The 20,294-nt window shown below is 37.9% G+C and overlaps 1 pseudogene; it reads left to right on the top strand.

The window, feature by feature from the left end:
• The first annotated feature begins 8,098 nt into the window (after positions 1-8,098).
• LOC118008996 lies at positions 8,099-10,766 on the top strand (annotated as a pseudogene).
• Positions 10,767-20,294: the final 9,528 nt, after the last annotated feature.

The raw sequence follows: 20,294 nt of genomic DNA, 5'->3' as shown, positions 1-20,294 counted from the left end.
CAGTCCTGGCATTGAGGCATGTGTCTGGCTCTCAGCTCAGTGTGGAGCTTGCTTCAGATTCACTCTTCCTCTCACTCCTGCTCACTCTGTTTATCTCTCGCTCTCTTTCAAATAAATAAATATGTTTAGAAACAGAAAAAAAAACAAGAAAAGTCTTTTGAAGGAAATTAAAAATGTTATTCCAGTGAGCACATGAGTGATAAGAGAGTGAAGCACGCTTATTGCTGATAGGGACAAAGTTTTAATGCTATGGATAAAATATCAAACCAGCCACAATATTCTCTTAAGCCAAAGCCTACCACAGAGGAAGGTCCTAATTTTCTTCAATTCTGTGAAAGCTGAAAGAGGTGAGGAAGCTACAGAAAAAAGTCTGAAGCAAACAGGGTTGCCTGAGTAACAGCGCAGCAGGCCCCTCCCCCAGAAGATAGGCTGGGAAAACAAGAGACCAGCAACCCTAAAGTCCCAAGAAAACAGGTGTATCTTGCTTGGGTTCTAGTCAATAATTTGGACTCTATACATTCCCTCAACCACCCATCAATGGAACGACTAGGAGGAGGAGCCCCCAAAATAGAAAAGACTCAGAGATTATGACTTATGCTGAAGATTTACAAATGGATGCAGATATAACCAAGATGTCAGAGATGGAATTCAGGCTAAATTGTGAGGACAATAGCTAGATGGAGAAATCAATTAAGGGCAACATAGCGTCTCTAAGGGCAGAAATGAAAGCTGAATTGGCAGAACTTAAAAATGCTATCAGTGAGATCCAATCCAATCTAGATAATCTAACAGCTAGGGTAAGTGAGGCAGAAGAATGAATAAGGGACCTGGAAGACAATATAATAGATAAAAAGGGAAAAGGAGGCCAGGGAAAAACAACTCAGAATCCATGAAAATAGAATCAGAGAAATAAGTGACACCATGAAGCGTTCCAATGTCAGAATAACTGGAATCCCAGAGGGAGTGGAGAGAGAGAGGACTAGAAGAGATATTTGAGCAAATCATGGCTGAGAACTTCCCTAATCTGGGGAATGAAACCAACATTCGAGTCCTAGAGGCAGAGAGGACCCCTCCCAAGATCAAGGAAAACAGGTCAACACCCCAGCATGTAATAGTAAAATTCGCAAATCTTAGAACCAAGGAAACCATCTTAAGGGCAGTTAGGGGGAAGAGATTCCTTACGTACAGAGGGAGGAACATCAGAATAACGTCAGACCTACCCACAGAGACCTGGCAAGCCGGAAAGGCCTGGCAAGACATATTCAGGGTACTAAACGAGAAGAACATGCAGCCAAGAATACTTTATCCAGCAAGGCTTTCATTTAGAATGGATGGAGAGATGCAGAGCTTCCACAACTGGCAGAAACTGAAAGAATATGTGACCAGTAAGCCGACCCTGCAAGAAATATTAAGGGGGGTTCTATAAAAGGAGAAAGACCCCAAGAGTGATATGCAACAGAAATTTACAGGGACAATCTATAAAAACAATGTTTTCACAGGCAACATGATGACAATTAATTCATATCTTTCAATAATCACTCTCAACGTGAATGGCCTAAATGCTCCCATAAAACGGCACAGGGATGCAGATTGGATAAAAAGACAGGACCCATCCATATGCTGCCTGCAAGAGACTCATTTTGAGCCTAAAGATACATCCAGACTGAAAGTGAAGGAATGGAGATCCATCCTCCATGCCAGCAGACCTCAAAAGGAAGCTGGGGTAGCAATTCTTAGACAAATTAGATTTTAAACTAAAGTCTGTAGTTAGAGACACAGAAGGACACTCTATCATTCTTAAAGGGTCTATCCAACAAGAAGATCTAACAATTGTAAATATCTATGCCCCCAACATGGGAGCAGCCATCTACATAAGCCAACTGTTAACCAAAATAAAGAGTCATATTGATAACAATACGTTAATTATAGGAGACCTCAATACTCCACTCTCAGCAATGGACAGATCATCTAAGCAGAAAATAAACAAGGAAACAAGAGCTTTGAATGACACACTGGACCAGATATATCATAGAAATATACAGAACATTCCACCCTAAAACAACAGAATACTCATTCTTCTCGAGCGCACATGGAACTTTCTCCAGAGTAGACCACATACTGGGTCACAAATCAGGTCTCAACCGATACCAAAAGATTGAGATTATTTCCTGCATATTCTCAGACCACAATGCTCTAAAACTGGAACTCAATCACCAGAAAAAATTTGGCAGAAATTCAAACACTTGGAAGCTAAAGGCCACTCTGCTCAAGAATGTTTGGGTCAACCAGGAAATCAAAGAAGAACTTAAACAAGTCATGGAAATCAATGAGAATGAAAACATATCAGTCCAAAACCTATGGGATACAGCAAAGGCGGTCCTAAGGGGGAAGTACATAGCCATCCAAGCCTCACTCAAAAAAATAGAAAAATCCCGAATTCACCAACTAACTCTACACCTTAAAGAACTAGAGAAAAAGCAACAAACGATGCCTAAGCCACGCATTAGGAGAGAAATAATTAAAATTACAGAGATCAATGAATTAGAAACCAGAAACACAGTAGATCAGATCAACGAAACTAGAAGTTGGTTCTTTGAAAGAATTAATAAGATCGATAAACCACTGGCCAGACTTATCCAAAAGAAAAGAGAAAGGACCCAAATTAATAAAATTATGAATGAAAGGGGAGAGATCACGACTAACACCAAGGAAATAGAAACAATTATTAGAAATTATTATCAACAACTATATGCCAATAAACTGAGCAATCTGGATGAAATGGATGCTTTCCTGGAAACCTATAAGCTGCCAAGACTGAAACAGGAAGAAATTGACAACCTGAATAGGCCAATAACCAGTAACAAGATTGATGCAGTGATCAAAAACTTCCCAAAAACAAGAGTCCAGGGCCTGAAGGATTCCCCGGGGAATTCTACCAAACATTCAAAGAAGAAATAATACCTATCCTCCTGAAGCTGTTTCAAAAAATAGAAACAGAAGGAAAACTTCCAAACTCATTCTATGAGGCCAGCATTACCTTAATCCCCAAACCAGGCAAAGACCCCATCAAAAAGGAGAATTTCAGACTGATATCCCTGATGAATATGGATTCCAAAATCCTCAACAAAATCCTAGCTAATAGGATCCAACAATACATTAACAGGATCATCCACCACGACCAAGTGGGATTTATCCCCGGGACGCAAGGGTGGTTCAGCATTCGCAAATCAATCAATCTGATAGAACACATTAATAAGAGGAGGGAGAAGAACCATATGGTCCTCTCAATTGATGCAGAAAAAGCATTTGACAAAATACAACATCCTTTCCTGATTAAAACTCTTCAGAGTATAGGGATAGAGGGAACATTCCTCAAGTTCATAAAATCCATCTATGAAAAACCCACAGCGAATATCATCCTCAATGGGGAAAAGCTGAGAGCCTTTCCATTAAGATCAGGAACACGACAAGGATGCCCACCCTCGCCACTATTGTTCACCATAGTACTAGAAGGCCTAGCAACAGCAATCCGACAACAAAAAGAAATAAAAGGTATTCAAATTGGCAAAAAAGAAGTCAAACTCTCTCTTTTCGCAGACGACATGATATTTTATGTGGAAAACCCAAAAGACTGCACCCCCAAATTACTAGAACTCATCCAGCAATTCAGTAATGTGGCAGGATACAAAATCAATGCACAGAAATCACTTGCTTTCTTATACACTAACAATGCAACTGTACAAAGAGAAATTAGAGAAACAATTCCATTTACAATAGCACAAAAAACCATAAGATACTTCGGAATAAACCTAACCAAAGAGGTAAGGATCTATACTCTAGGAACAACAGAACACTCATGAAAGAAATTGAAGAAGACATAAAAAGATGGAAAAATATTCCATGCTCATGGATCAGAAGAATAAACATGGTTAAAATGTCTATGCTACCCAGAGCAATCTATACCTTCAATGCCATCCCGATCAAAATTCCAATGACATTTTTCAAAGTGCTGGAACAAACAATCCTAAAATTTGTATGGAATCAGAAAAGACCCCGAATCGCCAAGGAGATGTTGAAAAAGAAAAACAAAGCTGGTGGCATCACATTGCCCGATTTCAAGCTATACTACAAAGCTGTGATCACCAAGACAGGATGGTACTGGCACAAAAACAGACATATAGGCCAATGGAACAGAATAGAGAACGCAGATATGGACCCTCAACTCTATGGTCAAATAATCTTTGACAAAGCAGGAAAAAACATGCAATGGAAAAAAGACAGTCTCTTCAATAAATGGTGCTGGGAAAATTGGACAGCCACATGCAGAAGAATGAAACTTGACCATTCTCTAACACCATACACAAAGATAAACTCAAAATGGATGAAAGACCTCAATGTGAGACAGGAATCCATCAAAATCCTAGAGCAGAACATAGGCAGTAACCTCTTTGACATCGCCCACAGCAGCTTCTTCCAAGATACATCTCCAAAAGCTAGTGAAACAAAAGCAAAAATGAACTTTTGGGACTGCATCAAGATAAAAAGCTTCTGCACAGCAAAGGAAACAGTCAACAAAACAAAGAGGCAACCGACAGAATGGGAGAAGATATTTGCAAATGACACTACAGATAAAGGGCTGGTATCCAAGATCTATAAGAACTTCTCAAACTCAACATCCAAAAAACAAATAATCAAGTCAAAAAGTGGGCAGAAGATATGAAAAGACACTTCTCTGAAGAAGACATACAAATGGCTAATAGACATATGAAAAAATGTTCATCATCATTAGCCATCAGGGAAATTCAAATTAAAACCACATTGAGATACCACCTTACACCAGTTAGAATGGCAAAAATGGACAGGGCAAGAAACAACAAATGTTGGAGAGGTTGTGGAAAAAGGGGAACTCTCTTACACTGCTGGTGGGAATGCAAGTTGGTACAGCCACTTTGGAAAACAGTGTGGAGGTTCCTCAAAAATTTAAAAATAGAGCTACCCTATGACCCAGCAATTGCACTCCTGGGTATTTACCTCCAAAACACAGATGTAGTGAAAAGAAGGGCCATATGCATCCCAATGTTCAAAGCAGCAATGTCTGCAATAGCCAAACTGTGGAAAGAGCCGAGATGCCCTTCAACAGATGAATGGATAAAGAAGATGTGGTCCATATATACAATGGAATATTACTCAGCCATCAGAAAGGATGAATACCCAACTTTTACATCAACATGGTTGGGACTGAAGGAGATTATGCTAAGTGAAATAAGTCAAGCAGAGAAAGTCAATTATCATATGGTTTCACTTATTTGTGGAACATAAGGAATAGCATGGAGGACATTAGGAGAAGGAAGGGAAAAATGAAGGGAGGGAAATCGGAGGGGGAGATGAACCATGAGAGACTATGGACTCTGAGAAACAAACAGGGTTTTAGAGGGGAGGGGGGAGGGGGGGATTTGTTAGCCCGGTGATGGGTATTAAGGAGGGCACGTACTGCATGGAGCACTGGGTGTTATATGAAAACAATGGATCATGGATCACCACATCAAAAACTAATGATGTAATGTATGGGGATTAACATAACAAAAAAAATAATTAAAAAAAACTAATGATGTATTATATGGTGACTAACATAACATAATAAAATTAAAAAAAAAAAACATTCCTTTGACTATTCAGGGACATTTCTGTTTCCATACAAATTTTAGGATTATTGGTTCCAGCTCTGTGAAAAAAGTTGATGGTATTTTGATAGGGATTGCACTGAATGTGTAGATTGCTCTACGTAGCATAGGTATTTTAACAATATTTGTTATTCCAATCCATGAGCATAGAATATTTTTCCATTTCTTTGTATCTTCCTCAGTTTCTTTCATGAGTGTTTTATAGTTCTCTGAGTACAGATCCTTTGCCTCTTTGGTTAGATTTATTCCTAGGTATCCTATGGTTTTGGGTGCAATTGTAAATGGGATCAACTCCTTAATTTCTCTTTCTTCTGTCTCATTGTTGGTGTATAGAAATAGAACTGATTTCTGTGCATTGATTTTATATCCTGCCACATTGCTGAATTGCTGTATGAGTTCTAGCAACTTTGGGGTGGAGTCTTTTGGGTTTTCCACATGGAGTATCATGTCATCTGCAAACAGTGAGCATTTTAATATTTCAGTTTGTTCAAAAACATAGTAACAGTCTCTGCCTTTTGATATGTCAACTTTCCTGAAATATGTCACAAAAATGTGTCTATTTCTAAAGGAAGACAATTCTGATCATCAGAAAAAACAATAAAGGAAAGGCACAATACAGCTTTGACACTTATCACCTACTCACTTGTCTGCCGGGAATGGCCAGCAATCCCTATACCGACAGATGAAAGATTACTCCAAACTTTGCTGTGAAAGAGAGGAGAAGGCAAGGGGGTCAACACTCAGAGATGAAAACCATTTGCCTTTCTTTGCTCCTGCCTTTTTTGGTCCTTCAAGATAATCACAAATCTTCATCACTGTTTCTCAAGCCCGTGATGTGTGACAAGGGGTCTTACTGGAACTAGGAGGATCTGTTTACAGGAAAGATATGATATGCTAATCTGCGTGTTTTACTAAACATAGCCTAAGGACAATGCATACATCTCTTAGATCACAGGGTAGCTGTTTGGGCTAAGAAAGCTTCAGGGACAGCAACTCCCCATGGCATTCCTATGGCAGAGTGGTCATGCAGGCCTCGGCATTCCAAAGGCCTATGCCCTTCTCTGAAACTTCCCTCGCCCCCAGAGGCCTCTGTGTTACATTTTAGCAAGCCAGGCATTATGGATGATTTCATGCTCTACATTAATCCCAACACTTTTCCAGTTCATGCTATAAAAAGAACAACAAATATAATTGGGAACCTATAGCATAAATAAAATGCTGGTTGCCAAGATAAAGAGAGAACAAAACAGGCAAAAGCCATGTAGACTACCTTTTTGCAATTTGTGATTTCTATAAAATAAATCTTAGAATTTTCTTTATTTTACCTGCTTTGTCTTCTAGAAAGAAGGCAATGAGATATATTGACATTAAAAAACTCCTTTATGAATTCCTTCTTGTTCTAAAACAAGTTTAAGAGTGAAAAGACCAAGCAAATATAGTTACAAAACAAAGTTGATTGGGGCACCTGGGTGGCTCAGTTGGTTAAGCGACTGTGTTCGGCTCAGGTCATGATTCTGGAGTCCCAGGATCGAGTCCCACATCGGGCTCCCTGCTCGGCAGGAAGTCTGCTTCTCCCTCTCCCACTCCCCGTTTGTGTTCCCTCTCTCGCTGTGTCTTTCTCTGTCAAATAAATAAATAAAATCTTAAAAAAAAAAAAAAAAAAAAAAAGTTGATTGTTAATTTACATTAGGAACATAAAAATTATATAAATGGATCAATATGTAGTAAGAACTATATTACTGATATGGGTCTATCTATGTGAGTATAAATTAATATCTCTGGCTTCACTTTTGCTTCCCATAAATTAAGACCTTTACTTTTATTTATGACCAAGATAATTCTAGTCCTATATTTCTGTGATTGGAAACACATTTATTTCTACAGAGCATATTTAAAAGAATGCACTTTAAGAATAACATAATTATAGCTATTATTAAGTTCTGGAATTGTGTTGGGTCATCAATTTCCATCAAAGCCTTACAAAACAATAGTTTTTTAATGGCCTCAAAATTAGATATTTCACTTCTAAAAAGCACACAATCTTGGAAACTGGAACTTGGTATCTCAACATGGAAATCCAGATATAATTACTAAATGTTGTTGTAGAAACATGATTAAGAGATGTATTGCACATATTGACAACTTGGATACAGGTAATGTAAAGGCACTCATGAAGGGACTTTTAGTAGCCCTGTGAATATAGTTTTCCTTTTCAAGAGAGAATGTATAAAATGTTTCTGCTTTAATGGAATTGAATGGATATTGCAAAACTGCACAAAGGAAAAAAGTTTCATTGCTTCATTTCATTGGAGCTAATAATAGGAACAGTTAAATTTTCAATTCCTTTACTATTCACATACTCTCTTTTTGTTCTGTTTCTCAACAGTAGATTTTGCTTAAAGAAAATAAAGAGCAGCATGAGAAACCATACAATGATTACAGAGTTTGTTCTCTTAGGCATCTCAGATGACCCACAGCTTCAGGTTGTAATCTTTATCTTTTTATTTATGGCTTATGTATCAAGTGTCACTGGAAACCTAACCATCATCATCCTCATGTTGTTTGTTAGAAGAAACTGCATCCCAAAATTGTAAAAAAGAAACACTTATATATATACAAAAACAAAATTAAATACAATGAAAGGATAGAATGTAAGTGTAAAAATGAAAATCAAAAAGATTTTTAAAAAAGAGTTGATAAAATAAGAAATTGAACAGGGAAGGAGAGAAAAAATATTAAAATTGAAAGACTAAAGAATCTTGGGGAAAAAAACCATGAATTCTATATCCCGTTTTCCCCTAGCATGGGAATTTTGCAGTTCCCTATGATCTGTAAACTTGGTCTTAGCCAGATATTCTTGCTGATCTTCTGGGGGAAGGGCCTGTTGCACTGACTCTCCAGTGTCTTTGCCCTAGGCAGACCTGCACTGCCCTTGCCAGGGGACCAGGATACATAATCTGCTCTGATTGCTCCCTGTGGCTTTTGTTCCCTGAAGGCTTTCCCTTCCTCTTTGAAGATGAGAATGAAAATGACAGCCTCCCTCCCAGTTTCCATCCCCAGAGCCAAAAGCAAGGGGCCTCACTCCTCAGTGCACCTTCAGGGAAAAGTAGTCAATCATCCTGTCTCCCTGGTCTCCATCCACACTCCGGGCTCACCCACCCTGTGAGAGTGCGTTTGGATCTCAGGCACACAACCCCATTTGGAGTCTCCAATCCATGCAGACTCCTGTGGTTCGCACCCATGCCGCTCCTTCTGGGGAAGGAAGGGGGGTCTCACCACAGTTCTGCCACATCCTGGGCCCCTGCTCAGAGAGCGTTTGCCCAACTGTGCTGCGGTACATGGTATAAGGCAACCCCGAGCTGAAAGCCCATTCCTGGGCTCGCTGATTGCAGCCAGCTTCCCTGCTCCAATGCCTGGGAACTCTGCCACACTCAGGCACCCCTGGTCTTCTTGTGACTCTGGGGATGCTGAGACCACACCGTGCCACCTAGGATTCCACTCCGTTTCGCCACCTGAGCACCTTTCAGACACGGATGGCCCTCAGTGGAGCAGACTTCTAAAAGTTCTGATTTTATGCTCTCTGCTATATCATTTTCCCATAGCCAGCTGACAAAGACTCCCTCCCCCCGTGATTTATCTTCCCATAGATTGCCTCAGATTCACTTCTCCGCACCTCCTGCCTTGCAGAAATTGGTCACTCTTCTATTCGTAGAGTTGCAGCTCTTCTTTTCTTAGATCTCCGGTTGAGTTCACAAGTGTTCAGAATGATTTGAAAGCTAGCTAGCTGAATTCCTGGGACCAGACAAAACTAAAGTCCCTTACTCATCCACCATCTTGGACTACCTACAATACAGTACTGTTAACTTTAGGCAAAATGTGGTACAGAAAACAATGTTCTTCAACAATATTCATCTTCAATCTTCACTATTTATTTATCATATGGAACTGAACTCCTACTAGCTAACAGCAATTCCCCATTGCCCTCCCTGCTCCATCTCAAGGCAGCCACTTTTCTACTCTCCATTTCCATGAGTTAGACTAATTTTAACACCTCATATAAGTGGAATTATGTAACTTTTGTTCTTCTGTGACTGACTTATTTCACTTACCCTAAAGTCCCCCAGATTCATCAATGCTGTCACGTATCTTTAAAAAAAGAAAAAAGAGAGAGAGGGAAATGAAAACCCATGCAATAATCAGAGTTTGTCCTGCTGAGCATTTCTGATGATCCTGATATTCTGGTTGTGATTTTATTCTTTTTATTTATCACATACATATTATGTGTCACTGGCAACCTGGCTATCATTACTCTAACCTTGGTAGACTTCCATCTACAGATGCCTATGTGTTTCTTAGCTGAAACTACTCTGTCTTAGAAATCTCATTTACAACTGTATGTATTGGTAGATTTCTGGGTACAATCATCACCAAGGATAAAATGCTTTCTCATAACAGTGGTATAGTCCAACAATTTTTCTTTATCTTCATGGAGGTGAATGAATTTCCCATTCTAATTGCCATGTCCCTTGACCACTCTGTGGCCATTTGTAAACCCCTTCATTACACCACCATCATAAACAGGTAACTATGCATCCTATTTGTGCTCTATGCATGGCTGAGCAGGTTCCCGACCATTTCCCCACACCTTATGCTTCTGCTCCAGCTGGATGTGTGCATCCAATGTCATGGATAACTTTGCCTGTGCCTATCTTTTGCCTGTACGACTATTTTCGCAGATACATGGTTCCTAGAAGTAATTGGTTTTTACTTTGTTCTGGTTACTTTGCTATTTACATTGGCATTTGTGATATTGTCCTAATATACATCACATCTGCCAGTGAAAGAAAAAAAGTTTTACTCCACTTATATTTCTCACATGATTGTCATTTCTATTTCCATATATGATAATTACTCAGCAGGGGGAAAAAAAGTTTTCATTGACCAAAGGAGTAGCTATTCTCAATAACAACTCTGTTGCCCCCATGCTGAACTCCTTCATTTACCCCCTAAGGAACCAGAAAGACACAAACCTTCAAAGGTTTGCTCCTTAAAGTATTGTCTCATACAAAGAAATCAAAGTTCTGATTAGTATGAGCTAACGTTATCATGAAGATTTAACAAGAGAAAAACGAAATTTAAAACTTCTGTTATCTTCCTACATCCATGTCACAGCTACAGGAAATGTTGAGCTCATTTGTTAAACATTCTTTATATCACGAAAGTGACTGAGTTCTGTCCTCCTTTAAAGTATCTGTAGGTTCCATGTAAGTGATTTATAATTGTGAATACAAAACCAGGGGTTATGGAACATAAATCATTTTCCTTAGTATTATAAATATTAAAAATATTTTATCAAAAACACTAATTCCAAAAGATATATGCAACCCCAACTTTTTTGCAGCATTATTCAAAATAGTCAAGATATGGAAGCAGCCCAAGTGTATGTTGAGAGATAAAAGAGAAAGAAGTGGTGTGTGTGTGTGTATGTGTGTGTGTGTATAATGGAATATTATTCAGCTATAAAGAAAAGATGAGATCTTGCCATTACAACATTGATAGACACAGAGGGTACTATGCCAAGTGAAATATGCCAAATACAGAAAGACAAATACCAGACGCTTTCACTTCTATGTAGAATCTAAAAAGCAAAATGACCACGTAAACCAACAAACACAGCAGAAACAGACTCATCAATCCAGAGAACAATACAGTGAACATATATTAGGACAAAATCACAAATGCCAGATAGAAGGTGTTGCGGTGATGGGCACAATGGGTGAAACAGAGTGGGAGGTACAGGCTTCTACTTATGGAATAAGTAAGTCACAGGAATAAAAGATACAACAGAGGGAATGTAGTCAACGCTATTGTAATCTTGTTGTATGGTGACAGATGGTAGCTACTCTTATGGTGAGCATAGCACAATGTGTGGACTTGCTGAATTGCGATGTTGTACACCTGAAACTAATGTAACATTGTGTGTCAGCAATACACAATAAAAACAAAGTATCATCAATGAATTGTAGAAATGAATAGAGGGGCCAAAGGGAAAAGACCATATGTGACTCTGCATGCCCTAAAGGAGAAGAAAAAGTAAGATTATTAAAACAAATAAGGAAATAAAACCACAGGTAATATGGAATGGAAAAAGTGAGGGTGAATGGGGTGAGGTGAGTCTGAAATTGCAGAAAGAGGTTAAATATTACTATGTCTTGGTCCTGATAAAAGTAGACACTTATATTAAGGGTACTGAGAATTTTTTCCCCCCTTGAAAATGAGAAGTAAGAATTTCTCAGACCCATGTTCTCTGAGCTAGAAACATTACTTATGGGGTATACCATGATACTGGTGCTCTAAATGACTGACTATCCATACTCTCATGTTTTCTCTAGCCTAATGATACTAAAGCAGTTGATCATCTATTTAATAAACAACAAAAACAGATTCTTGTCTTACATAAGAATAAATTCTGCATGGATTAAAGAGGCAAATGGGAAGAGTAAAACCATAGAATTAGTGAGCATAAATGTATATTTACATGATATTTACATGATTTTCAAGTATGTGCAGAAAGGTGATCTAAGAAGAATAGACCACCAAGAATTCACTATACAATTTTTTTCAGTGGAAGCAACTCATAAATAAGTTAAGGAGAGGTTCTGAAAAAATTTGGTGCAACAAAAGAAATTCACCCCGGGTTTATATTCAAATACATAAATATCTCCTACTAGTAAATAAGACATAAAGCCCCAAAAAGTGAACATGAGTTAGGAATAGACAATTCACGGATGAGAAATAGAATTTTTAAAAATGTTCAATCTCTCTACAGTATTATGCTAACTGAAATAAGGGTGTCAGAGAAAGACAAATACCATATGATTTCAACCCATAAGTGGAATTTAAGAAACAAAACCAATGTGCAAAGGGAAAAAAAAGAGAGGCAAACCAAGAAAGAGACTCTTAAACTATAGAGAACAAACCAGTGGTTACTAAAGGAGAGGTGGGTAGGGGGATGGATGAAATAGGTAATGCAGATGAAGGAGAACACTCCTTGGATGAGCACCAGGTGTTGTAGGGAAGTTTTGAATCACTATAGTGTACACCTGAAACTAACGTACACACTGTATGTTAGCTGACTGGAATTTAAATGAAAAGTTAAAAAAAAAGATGTACGCAATTAAAACTTAAGTATAGAAGCATATGGGGATTTTGCTTTGCTTTAGTCATTGAAACTCCACTGTTTTTAATCTTTCAAGCAACATCTTATTTTATTATGCTATAAGTGTATGTAAACTTAAGTGTAGACACGTATGGGAATAGCCCTGTGCTTGAGTCATTGAAACTACACCATGTATAATCATTCTTTCAAGTAACATGTCTTTCATTAGATATAAGTGTCTGTAAACTTAAGTGTAGAAGCATATGGAGATTGCCTTATGCTTAACTCATTGAAATGACACTATGTTCGATCCATCTTTCAAGTAAAATCTTCTTTCATTAAAATATATGTGTTTGTAGGGCACCTGGGTGGCTCAGTTGGTTAAGTGACTGCCTTTGGCTCAGGTCATGATCCTGGAGTCCCGGGATCGAGTCCCGCATCGGGCTCCCTGCTTGGCAGGGAATCTGCTTCTCCCTCTGACCCTCCTCCCTCTCATGCTCTCTGTCTCTCATTCTCTCTGTCTCAAATAAATAAATAAATAATCTTTAAAAAAAAAAATATGTGTTTGTAAACATATGTGTAGAAGCCTGTGGAATAGCCCTGTGCTTAACTCACTAAAACTACATAAGGTACAAAAAAATGTTCAACTTCTCTAATAATTAGAGAATATAAAATTTAAAAGAGTAAATAAACATTTATCTACTAAGAACCTCCTGTATCCTAACTAGTCTGTAAGTGCTTTCATTCATTATCTCCTTTAATCTTTAGGATATCCTAAGAGTTCAGCCTATTAGTCTTCTCATTTTATGAATAGAGTAATTGATGCTCAGAAAGGTTAAATAAGTTTTGCAAGTTTGCAAAGATATTGGGTCTCTTTGACCTCAACATCTAGGCACTGCGATCTGTCTTTATGAGACTGCCTTTATTATTAAGTGAATTGTGGTTTCATTTTGTCTTTCCGTTTGTAAAATATGTAAGTGATTTCTAATATCTGTGATTGTTAGCATGCAATGGTGTTTATTCTTGAGGGAAATTTTGAAATATCTATCAAAATTTAGTACTCATAAATGTTCTACCAGTGCTTGAATATATGCAAAGGAATGCATACAAATGGCTTTAGCATTGTAGCTAATGATGTGATACAGGTAGCAACCGCATTTCCTAAAACTTAACCAACAATGAAACTGCTAAATTGTATACAAGTCTCCTCTGGGATTCTATGCAACTTACTCTTAAAATTGAATATGAAAAGCTAAAGTTTCACATATTCTTCTGAGTTTTCAAGATATTAATATGCATCTTTGATAGGAGAAGATGATGTGGTAGGAAGACCTTGAACACACTTCCTCCACGGAACACACTAAATTATGCCCATTAGAAGTACAATTCCGCCTGAAGAAGAACTAGGGCTGACTGAACAGCTTCTGAATAACCAAAGACTAAGGCAACAGCGCAGAATAAACAGGGAGACACAGTACCAAAGGGAGCCCCCACCGCTTTACTGGGAACTTAAGTGGGAGGGATAGTATTGAGGGACTGGGAATAGATTCCTCTGTCCTTGGCCACAGAAGAAAAAGCTGTAGTTCAAAAACACCAAAGAGCTTCAGGGACGCTGTCTCCCACCCATCCTAAAAGTCCAGACTGGACTAGGATCCTGGTCCAGTGGCTTGAGAGCTCACTAAGCAGTCCCTATCAAGATACCAATAGCATTTTTCACAATAACAAATAATCCTAAAATGTGTATGGAACCACAGAAGACCCCAAATAGCCAAAGCAATCCTGAGAAAGAAGAATAAAGCTCAAGGTATCCCTATCCCAGATTTGAAGTTATGCTACAAGTGTTTAGTAATCAAAACAGTATGGTAATGGCACAAAAATAGACACATAGATCAATAGAACAGACTACAGACCCAAGAAATAAACCTACGATCATCTTGTCACTTAATCTATGAAAAGGAGATAAGAAAATACAATGGGGAAGAACAATATTTTCAATAAACAGTGCGAGTAAAACTGGAGAGTTACATGTAAAAGAATGAAACTTGCCACTTTCTGACACAGTGTACTCAAATAAAAAAAACAAAACTCAGAAAAAAAATAAACTCAATGAATTAAAAAACTAAATGTGGGATCTAGAACCATAAATAATCCTAGAAGGAAACACAGGAAGTAATTTCTTTGACATCAGACATGAGTCTGCCTGAGGATTCTCTCTCTCTCCCTGTCCCTCTGACCGTCACCCCTGTTTCTCTTTTTCTTTCTCAAATAGATAAATAAATTTTAATTGAAAGAACATGAATTATTTTAAATGTATTTTTTCTATCATTTCTATTCTACCTGTGCAAATACACTAAGTTGTTTTGTGTTTTGATGTGTATCAGGGTGATTTTCAAAACTAGGATTTAATGTATTTTAATAAAAAAAAATGTGTATATTTTTTCAATTAAACTTTTTTTTTAAAGATTTTATTTATTTATTTGAGAGAAAGAGAATGAGAGAGAGCACATGAGAGGGGGGAAGGCCAGAGGGAGAAGCAGACTCCTTGCCGAGCAGGGAGCCCGATGCAGGACTCGATCCAGGGACTCCAGGATCATGACCTGAGCCGAAGGCAGTCGCTTAACCAACTGAGCCACCCAGGTGCCCAAACTTTTTTTTTTAAAGATTTATTTATTTATTTATTTATTTGACAGAGAGAGACACAGCGAGAGAGGGAACACAAGCAGGGGGAGTGGGAGAGAGAGAAGCAGTCTTCCCGCAGAGCAGGGAGCCCGATGCGGGGCTCGATCCCAGGACCCTGGGATCATGACCTGAGCCGAAGGCAGACGCTTAACGACTGAGCCACCCAGGGGCCCCTCAATTAAACTTTTTGAGGTGTATTCCTACATGTGTCTACATAATTTGAGTCCCTACTTTTTTTTTTTTTTTTTTACTTTCTCCATATTCTTTGTAAAACTATTGAATACTTATACTACAGAAATTATTGTAGGGAAGTAAATTCTGCCACCCCCAAATTGTGTCTCTTTGGCATGATGATTAATTTAAGCTAATTATTTTAAAGAAATGGAAGACTCAAAATGTTTTCCTTTTTACCTCCTCCTCAAGTGCCTAAAAGAATAGAGGTAGAGGACCTGCTCCAAAAAGGGAGCTACCACGATAGACAACTACAGGGTAATATGAGATGTTCTGACATGTATTTGATTGGATATCCAGAAGGAGAAATTACCTAGAACAGGGAAGAAACTTTATTAGAGGAAGTGGCTCAGAAGCTGGAAATGGCAGAATAGAAGGATTCTAAGATCACCTCATCCCATGAATACAGCTAGATAACACTGATGTCATGTAAGTGATTCAGAATGACCCCAAGTCTGGCAGAACAAACTCCACAACTAAAGGTAGAGAAAAGGCCACATGGAAGAGAGTAGGAAGGGCAAAGACAGGTGGGAAGTTAAACAGACCCTGGGACCCATAGGTGGGGAGAAAGGAGAGAAATAGACTATCACACTTGGGAGCCTTAAAGGAAATGAAAAACACTCCATGTGGCTATGAAGACCAGAGGGACCGAATTATGAGTTCTTACAACCTGGGGGACTCAAAGCCTGAAATTTTAAAAATCATTGGCTCAGTGGTGGGAGGGCATGGAGGGCAATTGGGCCTAGTCCCTGTCCTTAAAAAGACAGCACAACTGGGGTGCCTAGGTAATTCAGTGAGTTAAACATCTGCCTTTGGTTCAGGTCATGATCCCAGGGTTCTGGGATCTGGCCCCATGTCAGGCTGTCTGCTCAGTGGGGAGTCAGCTTCTCCCTTTCCCTCTGCCTGCGACTCTGCCTGCTTGTACATGCCCTCTCTCTCTCTCTCTGTCAAATGAATAAATGAAATCTTAAAAAAAAAAGACAGCACAACAACCAGCCCGGCAGAGAAGTGTTTGAAAAATGCCTGGGGTGGAGTTAGGATGGTGAAGAAGTAGGGGGATCAGGGCTTTCCTCATCCCTGAACACAACTGTATTGAGGCCAGATCACTTGGAACACCCAGGAAATCAATCTGAGGATTTGAAGTAGGGTTTCTGTGGTTGGAGGCAGATAGCAGGACAGATGGCAAGTGAAGGAAAGGGAATTGGGGGAGAGAAAAGCTGCCATGCTACAGAGGGGAGGGAACTCTTTCCACAGGGAGAGAAAGGACAGAGAGGGGAGAGGGGTTGAAAGAGTGAGGCATTGGGTTCCCACAAGAAGAAAACCTCTCAGATCACAGAATGGGAAGAAAACCTCTCAAACCACAGAATGGGGAGCCGGGGGAACTGAGTGGCACAGATATTTTGTAAACAGTGAGTGTAGCACTAACTCTGAACATTTGGAAGTGCTAGACTTTCCACAGAGCAGAGCTGTAGCTTCCTCTCCTGGTGAGAAGGAAGGCTCTGGCCCGGAAGTGTGCACAAAGTGGGTGTAGGGATCTCAGGGGCCACAATGGAAGAGATAGTTCCTCTTATTGGAATACATAGGGAAGAGGGTATATATCCTCTCCAAGGACAAAATACTCTGAGAGTGTCAGCAAACAGCCTTTCATTGGCAAGAGACCAAGGCCTCTGCCGAGTGGCAGAGGGGGGATAACCTGGTTGCTGCTTTTCAAGGTGCCACAGCATAGAATATGTGCACCTCACAGGCATCAGACTGTTTTTCTGGGAGAAAGAGCACTAATACAAGTACATAACTAAAGAAAGCCAGCAAACCATGAGTGAAGAGAGGAAAAGAAAAAAAGGAACAGAGGAGCACTACAAGAACAAAAACAAAACAAGTAACAAAATGGTAATAAACGCACACCTATCAATATTTACTTTGATTGCAAATGGATTAACTCTCTAATCAAAACACATAGGGTGACAGAATGGATAAAAAGCAAGTCCCATCTATATGCTGCCCAAAACAGACTCATTTCAGGCCTAAAGACCCTTGCAGATTGAAACTGAGGGGATGGAGAAATATGCATCATGCAAATGGATGTGAAAAGAAAGCTGGGTAGCAATACTTATATCAGATAAAATAGACTTTAATACCAACACTGTAAAAGGAGGCAAAGGACACTAATTAATTATACAGGGAACAATCCAACAAGAAAATATAACAATTGTAAGCATTTATGCACCCAACATGGGTGCATCCAAATACATAAAGCAGTTAATAACAAACATAAAGGAACTAATCAATAGTAATACAATAGTAGTAGGAGACTTTCACACCCTATTTACATCGATGGATAGATCATGTATAGAAGGGGATTAAGACCACACTTATCTTGAAGAGCACTGTGTAATGTATAGAATTGATGAATCACTATATTGTACACCTGAAACTAATATAACCCTGTATTTAGACTATACTGGATTTAAAATTTTTAAAAAGGTACCTAGAGTTAATTTAAAGAAGAAGAAAAAGAAAAAGAAAAAAGAAAAAAAGAATTTTCAATCAATATTCTTGAAGTTAAGGAAAGACTACAGAATTTTTCAAATTAAAGGAGACTAAAAATTATGGTAATTAAATTAACATATAATTCTAAATTGGATTATTTTCTATAAAGAAAACTTTTAGTCACTGGTGAAACTTAAATAACATTGGGGAAGTACATGTTAATAATGTACCAATGTTAATGCCCCGACACTAATGGTTATATCATGCTTATCTAGTAGAATATTCTTTTTTCTTATAAATAATCATCTTGATGGTTATTTGTTGGTTTTCTTCTTTATATTTTACATTGTTTCAAAATTTAAAAAATAGTGAAACATTTAAGTACTGCCCTACGACTCCAATTTGGGGCATAGGTCACAAGTTAATGAAATCCTCCTAACATTGACTAAGAAAGCAAGAAAGAGGTTTCCTTTTTGAGTAAACCCTCTTAATGTGTAGAAATGGTCACACTGTCCCAGGGCAGTGGAATATCTGAAATTCTTGTTGGCATTCAGTATAGAGTTTAAATTATTTCTAGTTCTCTTTTGGGAGAATATCTGTTTTGTTTTGTAGTTAAAGAAATTCAGTTTTGTGCTTAAAGCAATTCACAGTAGTTTTTATTTCCTTCCTTTTTTGTTTGTTTAGGTTGTTGTTTTATTTTTCACATAACTGATATTCCTGATATGAGTCTCCAGGGGTCGTTTATTTTTCTTTTCTTCTTCTTCTTCTTCTTTTTTTTTTAATTTAATCCCCTGTGTCTCTTATGAGCAAAGTGATAAAACTGTGCCTTTTGGTAGTGCACAATTTGAAGCAAGAATTCTTTGTTACAAAATTTGGGTTCCTTTCATATGAGGGCTTTCCCAAAATGTCTTTTCATTTAAAGTATTACATTTTCTTTAGAATTTTGGGGAGACATTTACCTTCATCTTAATATACAAGAAAAGAAGACAGAAAATGAATCTTACCTGGCCTGAAAGAGGATTCTAATTATTTGTAACATCTGGGTCCTGTCATTTTAATGAGTATCAGTGGAAGTGAAAGTTATTAACAGATGAATATAATTTTCAGAATGCATATCTGTTTTTAGAATCCTTCTACAGAAAAGCTTTGCAATTAACTCTCCTCTTAAAATATTGATTTTTTTAATAATTTTATCAGAGGGAGAATATTCACCATTTATTTTTGACCCCTGTTTCTACCATATTCCTAAAAGGGGAAAATTTTATCAATGTATTCTAGATATGGTAAGTCACTTATAATTTGCACTAAATATCTAGATCACAAATGAAAGCATTCCCACATGTAAAAGTCAGGTAATATCCACTGACTTTTGAACTGTCCTTTACTTTTCTATTTTTATGTAGATGTAATAGTCAAAACTTCATGATTAAATGCAACTGATATGAGACGACTAACGTTTGAAATGAACAAAAAATAATAATTAAGTGAAATGAGATAAAGGAACAATGGGGAAGTACTGCATCAGGACAAAATAATGGTATATATCAGAATATTTCAATCATAGAGATAGTATGTAACTGTCATTATTTCCGTATTTCACAAATTTTAAGTGTTTTAATGAGCTAAGAATTTTTGAAGAACATTACATATAGACATTGTTATTAATCATCTGAATGTTACAAAAAATTTTTCAATAATTTTTAAGCTATACATAGAAAATACATTTAAGGTCAAGCTTATGTTCTATTTAGACATTGAAAGAGAATTCACCTCATTTGGAAATGACCAGCTAAAATTTAAATGATCTTTCAAGTTCAAATAGGAAAAAAGAAAAAATCTAGTAGTGTTGTTATCATAACTGTTGCACTAAATGGAACACAGAGCGACCTAGGTTGATATAGTTTTAAGTATCATCTATCCTGTTAAATTGGATCAATTTTTTAAACTTCTTTACATTTCTGACTACTTTTTTTCTGTCTGTAGCTTTTGTAAAAATCCTCTTATTTCCAATTCAGAAGTTGTTTTCCTATGTTTATTTAATAGCACTCAAGTCTGAA

Source organism: Mirounga leonina, unplaced genomic scaffold (assembly GCF_011800145.1).
Source record: "Mirounga leonina isolate KUSES-001 unplaced genomic scaffold, KU_Mleo_1.0 Mir_126, whole genome shotgun sequence".
NCBI classification, from domain to species: Eukaryota; Metazoa; Chordata; class Mammalia; order Carnivora; family Phocidae; genus Mirounga; species Mirounga leonina.
Note: the sequence above shows the minus strand (reverse complement) of the source record. Positions and strands in the feature narration are given on the sequence as shown.